The 8,817-nt window shown below is 40.4% G+C and overlaps 1 non-coding gene across 1 annotated transcript; it reads right to left on the bottom strand.

Moving 5' to 3' along the window:
- Positions 1-334: 334 nt before the first annotated feature.
- On the bottom strand, positions 335-448 carry trnal-caa (transfer RNA leucine (anticodon CAA)). Its single transcript has 2 exons — positions 411-448; positions 335-373 (listed from the first exon to the last, which is right to left on the bottom strand). It is a non-coding gene; the product is annotated as a tRNA-Leu (tRNA).
- Between the last annotated feature and the right edge of the window lie 8,369 nt (positions 449-8,817).

The raw sequence follows: 8,817 nt of genomic DNA, 5'->3' as shown, positions 1-8,817 counted from the left end.
CCCTTTAAGAATGTACTGGTCAGGCAGGGGAGAAGTTGTCATGTGTGGAAGCCATGGTTTATTAAAGAATTTGAATCTCTTGTCAAGGGGAAGAAGAAGGCTTATGTTAGGATGAGATGTGAAGGCTCAGTTAGGACGCTTGAGAGTTACAAGTTAGCCAGGAAAGACCTAAAGAAAGAGCTAAGAAGAGCCAGGAGGGGACATGAGAAGTCATTGGCGGATAGGATCAAGGAAAACCCTAAGGCTTTCTAGCTATATCAGGAATAAAAGAATTAGAGTTTATCTGCCTTCCCTGGTAGGCCCCTTGCATTGAAATAAATGCAGTTTAAATCAATGTCAGAAATGGGATTCGAACCCACGCCTCCAGTCAGAGACCGGAACACCCACCGCGCAATGGGTAGGGCTGCATCCTTGAGTCTGGTGCCTTAGACCACTCGGCCATCCTGACAACTACTAGAATAAGATTAGGGCCAATCAAGCATCATAGTGGGACATTGTACGTGGAGTCAGAGGAGATAGAAGCGCTAAATAAATACTTTTCATCAGTATTCACACTAGAAAAAGACAATGTTGTTGAGGACAATACTGAGATACAGACTACTAGACTAAATGGGATTGAGGTGCATAAGGAGGAGGTGTTAGCAATTCTGGAAAGTGTAAAAATAGCCAATTCCCATGGGCTGGATGGGATTTATCCTAGGATTCTCTGGAAAGCTAGGGAGGAGATTACTGAGGTTTTGGCTTTGATCTTCATGTCGCCATGTCTACAGGAATGGTTCCAGAAGACTGGAGGATAGCAAATGTTGTTCCCTTGTTCAAGAAGGGAAGTAGAGGTAACCCTGGAAATTATAAACCTGTGACCCTTCCTTCGGTTGTGGGTAATATGTTGGAAAGGGTTATAAGAAAGAGGATTTATAACCAACTAGAGATTAATGTTGATTAGGGATAGTCAACACTGTTTTGTGAAGGGTAGCTTGTGCCTCACAAACGTTTATTGGGTTCTTTGAGAAGGTGACCAAACAGGTTGATGAGGGTAAAGCAGTTTATGTGGTGTATATGGATTTCAGTAAGGTGCTTGATAAGATTCCCCATGATAGGCTATTGCACAAAACACAGAGGCACGGGATTGAGGGTGATTGAGCAGTTTGGATCTGAAATTGACTAGCTGAAAGAAGACAGAGAGTGTTGGTTGATGGGAAATATTCATCCTGGAATTCAGTTACTAGTGGGATACTGCAAGGATCTGTTTTGGATCCACTGTTGTTGGTAGCTTATATAAATGACCTGGGTGAGGGCATAGAAGGATGGGTTAGTAAATTTGTGGATGACACTAAGGTCAGTAGAGTTGTGAATAGTGATGAAGGATGTTGCAGGTTACAGAAAGACAAAGATAAGCTGCAGAGCTGGGCTGAGAGGTAGCAAAAGGAGATTAATGTGGAAAAGTGTGAGGTGATGTAGTAACAGGAATGCAGAGTACTGGGCTAATGGTAAGATTCTTGGTAGTGTAGATGAGCAGAGAGATCTTGGTGTCCAGGTATATAGATCCTTGAACGTTGCCACCCAGGTTGACAGGATTGTTAAGCAGGCATACATTGTGATAGCTTTTATTGGTAGAGGGATTGAGTTTCGGAGCCATGAGATCATGCTGCAGCTGTACAAAACTCTGGTGTGGCCACATTTGGAGTATTGCACACAGTTCTGGTCACTGCATTATAGGAAGGGTGTGGAAGCTTTGGAAAAGGTTCAGAGGATATTTACTAGGATGTTGCCTGGTTGTGGAGGGAAGGTGTTATGAGGAAAGACTGAGGGACTTGAGGCTGTTTTCGTTCAAGAGAAGAAGGTTAAGAGGCGACTTAATTGAGACATATAAGATAATCAGAGGGTTAGATAGGTTGGACAGTAAGAGCCTTTTTCCTCTGATGGTGATGGCCAGCATGAGGGGACATAGCTTTAAATTGAGGGGTAATAGATATAAGACAGATGTCAGAGGTTGTTTCTTTACTCAGAGTAGTAGGGGCATGGAATGCACTGCCTGCAACAGTAGTATACTCATCAATTTTAAGGGCATTTAAATGGGTCATTAGATAGGCAAATGGACAAGAATGGAATAGTGTAGGTTAGATTGGCTTCAGATTGGTTCCACAGGTCGACGCAACATCAAGAGCGTAAGGGGCTGTACTACACTGTAATGTTCTATGTTCCTAAGACAGTTTCTCTTCATCTTGGTCTTTAATGGCATCCACCTTTATTTTTAAGTTGTATCCCTGGTTCTAGATTCACCAACTAAGGGAAATATCCTATCTGTGTCTATCCTTTCAAACATTTTTTGAGATCATCTCATTATTTGATTTTTGAGTTCAGTTTTCATTCTTCAAAATGCGAGAGAATACAGGCTCAGTTTGCCTAATTTCTCTTTGGAGGACAGTCCTGCCCCCCCCCCCCCAAGGACAGGTTGAATGAACCTTTGTCGCATTCTCACCATGGCAATAGTCTTTTCAGAAAAAAGGAGGCAAAAACTGTGCACAGTACTCCACAGGTGGTCGAACCAAGCTTCCGTACAACTGAAGCAAGATTTCACTACTCCTGAAAGCCTCATGTAATAAGGGCTAACATTCCAATAACCATTCACCTTCCTAATAACCTGCACCTGCATGTAAGTCTTCCGTGATTTATTGACAAGGATACCTAAAAGCCTTTTACACCTGCACTCTGCAACCTGTCACCATTTAAGAAATACTCTGACCAATTTTTTCATATTATATTCCATTTTCATATTCTTACCCAGTCACTGAGGCTGTCCAAATTCTTCTAAAGACGTTTACATCTTCCCCACACCAGACACTCCTACTTAACTGCGAATTCTGCAAATGTAGAATATTTGGTCCCACATTCAAGTCGATGATATAGATTGTGAACAATTGGGGCCCATATACCAAAACCAACCGAACCCTGTGAGTGGGGACCCTCTCACAGTAGAATGGTAATATTCCTACTCCCTGGACTGGGAGGCTCAGCTTCAAGTCTCAGTTGCTCCAGAGATTTATAATAACCTCTCTGAATAGGGAGATTAGAAAAATAGGTTAAATCTTTAATAAATTCAGAACCTCTAGTGTCACAGCTTGCTAACGTGAAAAAGCTCCATTTATTCCTACTCTGTGATTTCTGATGGGCAATCATTAATCTATACCAAAATATTGCCTCCTTTGTGATATGCTTTTGCTTCTTGTGGGGGGACCTTTTTAAAAACCTTCTGAGTATCCAACTATCTTTTATCCATTGACTCCCCTTTTATCAATTTTGTGAATAATATCCTCAGAAACCTCCAATCAGTTTGTCAAATAAGATTTTCCACTCTCAAATCCATGTTGACTATGCCCAATCAGATCATTTTTATCTAAGTGTCTTTATTATTTCCTTTATAATAGATTTTAGTATTTTCTCTTCTACTGATGAAAGCTGCACTGTTCCCTGAGGTCATTAGTTCCCTGGTTATATCCCTAGCTCCTTTCTTAAATAGTGGCGTGACATTTGCAAACTACCAATCTACAGGAAATCATTTCCATAAGCAATGCAATTTTGAATGGCAATTATGAATGCTTTGACTAGTTCTAGGGCCACTTCCTTCAAACCTCTAAGCTATAGACTCAGGTCCCGCCTTTAAAAATTTCAGATGCATTAATTTCTGTAGTACAACCTTCTTACTAATTTCCTTCAACTATTCATTCTCCCAAGTCAATTATATCTCTAATTCTGGGAGATTTCTTGCATTTTCCTCTGAAAACAGATACAAAGCAAAAGTTTAGCTCTCTGCCACTTTGTATTCCCTTTTATGTATTCTTCTGAATTTATTTTTAATGGATCTACATTCATCTTAGCCAATTTTTTTTAGGTAACTGGAGGCTTTTACAGTCCATTTTTAAGTTTGTGCGAGATTGTGTATATAGTTTCCCTATCAAGTTCTTAATTCCTCATTTCCTGTTTCCTATAAACATCCTAATCCTCAGATGAATAACTACCTCTGGTCACTTTATAAATCCTTTCTTTTAGTCTTATTAAATCCTTAACTTGTTTTTGTTAACCGTGGTTGTCTGATCCCTTTTGAATTTTTGCTCCTTCTAGGAATCTGTAGTTCATAGAAATTCATAGAATCCTGCCAGTGTAGAAACAGGCCATTTGGCCCAAAAAGTCCACACTGACCCTCTGAAGAGTAACTCACCCAGACCCATTCCCCTATTACTCTACATTTACCCCTGACTAATGCACCTAACCTACACATCCCTGAATACTATGGGCAATTTAGCATGGCCATTTCACCTAACAGTGGCTTCAGGCCATGTAATACTTCTTCCCTTTTCCCTCATAGCACTTCAGTTCTTTCATCAAATATTTATCCAACTCCATTTTTACCAGCTTAAATGGATTTTGCTTTCACTGTTTTTCTGGAAGGGCATGATAGAGCCCTCATGATTCTGGAGACAGAATTTCAATGGAGCTCATAGATAGCAGGCACATGGGAACGCTGGGGCACATGGGAATTTTCAATATCAACATGAATGCCTCAGTACTATTTTAATTCCATGCTTTGCCACTCCAATCTTGTCAGCATCAGCGTCATTGGATGTACAACAGAAGCCACCTCACATTTTCACATGGGAATGTTTCAGTATATTCAGGAGGACTTCAGTGGAGACAGTTAGGTGGCATGTTCCATGGCAATTTACAGAATTCACCAAGCAGGTGAGGAAACGGTGGCAGTGACAGCAGGGCAGTGTCTACACTGGAGGGTAATTTAGAATGCTAGAGGATCAGCATTAAATCTGCAAGATACTGACAGTCGTGCTAGAAATCTTTTATTTTTAAACTGCCCCAGTTCTAGGTTCTCCCATGAGGGGAAACATCCTCTCAGCATCTACCCAGTCAAGCCACCTCAGAATCTTCTTTGTTTCAATAAGGGAATCCCTCATTCTTCTAAATTCTAAAGAGTATAAATCTAAACTGCACAACCTTTCTGCATAAGACAGTTCCTTCATCACAGGAATGAGCACAGTGCACCTTATTTGAATCATTATGATGCAAGTATATCCCTCCTTAAGTAAAGTGACTAATACCGAACATACTACTCTAGGCACACAACGACCTGTAATGTTGCAGTGAGACTTCCCTACTCTTGTACTCTATTCCCTGGTGATCAAGCCAACACTCTAATTACTTTGTCTTCCTATTTACTTGTTGTACAGCATGTTATGTGTTTATGGTTCATGTGTGAGGATAACCAGATCCCCCTGTATTGGTGCATGCCTCTCTCCTGGTAAGAAGAAATATTTTCCTTTTTTTACTTCCTGGTGAAATGGATATCTTCATAATTTCCCTCATTCTGTTCCATCTGCCAGGTTTTGCCCACTCACATAACATTATATACCCTTTTGCAGACTCTTCTCATTCCACCATCACTTACCTTACAAACTGTACATTCAGAAAATTTACCTACAATTTAACGTGTCCTTGAATTCAGGTTATTAATGTAAGTTGTAAATTATTGAGGCCCAATTTCCTTACCTGTTTGTTAGTGAATCCTCTATCTGCACTAATATAATCTCCTCCAACATCATGAACCCTGTTCACTTTAGTCAGCTCTGTTTTCACATTCATGCCTTTATACTCTTACCTTTATTTAAGTTCAAAACACTAGTATTAGAACCATGTTTCTTAATCTTAAACTGAGTATGAAATCCTGTAATGTTATAAATACTCTTGCTTGGAGATTATTTGTTTGGTATGAGGCAATTAATTAATTAGTCTGATTACACATTACCAGGTCTAATCTAATCTGTTCTGATTCAGTTGTTCCATCCTGAAAAAAACTGCATTGGATACATTCTATGAACTCTAAGAAGATAACTGTGCAAAAATGAGCGTGGCTGGAGCTTTTCTAGCAGTTGAGGTAATTATGAGGAAAGCAACATAACACTTGCTTCCTGACTTCCTCTCAGCCATGCCATATCACTTTTGTATCATGTCTGTACAAATCTCTCCAGGAGCTCTTGGCCAAGGGCGTGTGTAGTTTCAATGAATGAAACTCAGATAGTTGGCAAATTTACTGAACACATTGCTGTTGAACCAGAGTTCATTGCCATTTCTCACTATTGGATAGACTCCACATCAAGCAAAAATCTGGCTAGGATTTTGGATAATTACTTTCATTGAAGCAGACATTACTATCTCTGTGAGTAAGAATCTATGGTAGATGTCAGTAAAACCAAATGGATGTTCAGCAGTAGGAAATCTGAAAAATCAATTCAAACCTCAATCCACGTCCTTCAAGGTGGTTCATACATCTTGAGAAGATCCCAAAAATTTAACATTATGGTTTCTTGAGACAGCAAACATTGGCTGATACTAACTGTTTACCACAGTTACAGGTAACTCCTGTCTGTCTCCAGTGACCTCTTTCAGCTCCAAATAAAGATTGATTTTTGCAGTTGAACATTCGACTAAGATTCCTCTTTAAAACCTCTCTCCAACATGTAGGAATCACTTCACTGACTGCAGTCACATGCCGATCTCTTGCTTTACAGAAATTAATATGTGTATCACATTCTAAAGTTAGAATATAGAATACGGTATTCACTCCAAAGACTTTAAATGAAACTAGCAATTCACAAATCTAGAAAATATTTTAACTAATACCTGGTTTGTTGAGAATGGACAATTGCTGAAATTTCTTGAACATTTAGAAGGTCATGACATGAACAGATGCTTCTGTATCTATGACAGCATTGATGACCAAGCAATCAATTTTCACTGTCATGTCACATGATTGCTGTGCCCAAAACAGAACTCAAAAGCATAAGCAAGGCTATCAAACTCAATAAAATCATGAAACCACAAGACATACAAGCAAAAATAGGTCACTCTGCCCATTGAATCATAGAATCCCCACAGTGTGGAAACAGGCCCTTCTGCCCAACACATCCACCCTACCCTCTGAAGAGTAACCCACCCAGATCCATTATCCTATATTTATGCCTGACTAATGCACCTAACCTACACATCCCTGAAAACTGTGGGCAATTTAGTGTGACCAATTCATCTAATCTGCACATCTTTGGACTGTAGGAGGAAACCGGAGCACCCAGAGGAAACCCACCCAGACACAGAGAGAATGTGCAAACTCCACACAGACAGTCAATTTGAGGCTGGAATCAGACCTGGGTCCCTGGCGCCATGGGGCAGCAGTGCTGACCACTGAACCACAGGGCTACTCTGCCATTTAATGAGATCATGACTGATCTGGTAATCCTCAACTCTACTATCCTGCTTTTTTCTTATAATCCTTGAATTCCTTACTTTGTAGATAGTAAAATTTGTCTAGGCCAGCCTTAAATATAATTGACTACATAGTTTCAAGAGCCCTCTGCAATAAGGATTTCCACATATTCACTATCCTCTGAGAGAAGAAATTCCTCATCATCTCCATCTTAAATATGGCCTTTTATTCTAAAATTATGCTTTAGGGTCATAGACTATTCCTTCTAAATGGTGTTGGGGATGGGTTAAGATGATACTGTCTGAGGAGACTCAGTGGCTTTCTTTGGTCTTAGTGGTTCATTTTGATGATAAGCAATGGTGATAGTAAAAGGGTTGGGTTTTCCACAGGCTTTACACTGTGTTTAAATACAGAGCACTTGGTCCAGCGTGGATAAGCAGTGCCACCCTGGAAACCTCCTTTAAATAAGCCACAATCCTACAGGACTGCCATTGTTGTTTTCCAGGTGGTTTCCTGGCATGTCAGCAATATACGGTTTTCACAGGAATTGTACTGGAGTGTGATAGTTACAGTTGGCAGTTTCACCCTTAGGAGCTCAGGACTCTGAAAGCGATAGCAACTTTTCTAAATTAGAAGGAGGGCACTGCTGAGCTCAGTGAGGATGAGGCTGAGTTTGAGGGAGCACTGTTGAATAAGAGGAGGACACTGCCTAGTTAGAAGACTGCTCTTGTACTCTTTATTCCTCAATGGTCACAATAATTTCCCTCAGTAACCACCTTGTAAAACACCTGGACTCTCAAACACAGCAGGTCCATATGCATGCTCCCGGATTAGGAGTCACGGTAGATGCCAGGGTAGCTGGCACACACCTCCAAGAAGTATTAACAGTGATCACAGATGACTTGGAGATTACTCAGAATGTTGATGAATCCCACAGTGTTGTAATATGGCCCTCTCAATGCCACATGTGCATAATTGAAGATACCCTCCACTTGGGGGAACACAACTATATTTCCAAATCCCACTGCCTGGGTTGAAGCACTGACCTCAATATAAGGAAATAAAATACTCCACTGCAACCTTGCACAGATAGCATCAGTCACTCTTCTGATGCATTTGTAGATGCATGAGTGAGAGATCCCACACAGGTCAGCCATCACTTTTTGAAAGGTTAAATGCAAGAGAAAAATACGTAGTAAATTGAAGGGCCCTAGGTGCATTGATGTGCAGAGAGATCTTGGAGTGTGAGACCATAGCTCTCTGAAGTGTCAACACAAGTGGATAAGATGTTAAATAAGGTATCCTTGCCTTCATCGGTCGGGGCATTTAGTTAGGACACATTTGGATTATTCTGTGCAGATCTGGTTGTCACACTACAGGAAGGATGTGGAGACTTTGGAGCGGATGCAAAATAAGTTTACGAGGATTTTGCCTCGATTGGACTATATTAACTACAAGGAGAGTTTAAACAAACTGGATTGTTTTCACTAAAACATCAAGGGCTTGAAAAAAGTATTCAAAGTTATGAGAGCATGAACAAGGTGCATAGT

This window comes from Chiloscyllium punctatum, chromosome 1, assembly GCF_047496795.1.
Source record: "Chiloscyllium punctatum isolate Juve2018m chromosome 1, sChiPun1.3, whole genome shotgun sequence".
In the NCBI taxonomy this organism is placed as follows: domain Eukaryota; kingdom Metazoa; phylum Chordata; class Chondrichthyes; order Orectolobiformes; family Hemiscylliidae; genus Chiloscyllium; species Chiloscyllium punctatum.
This window is presented reverse-complemented; position numbering and strand designations above follow the sequence as displayed.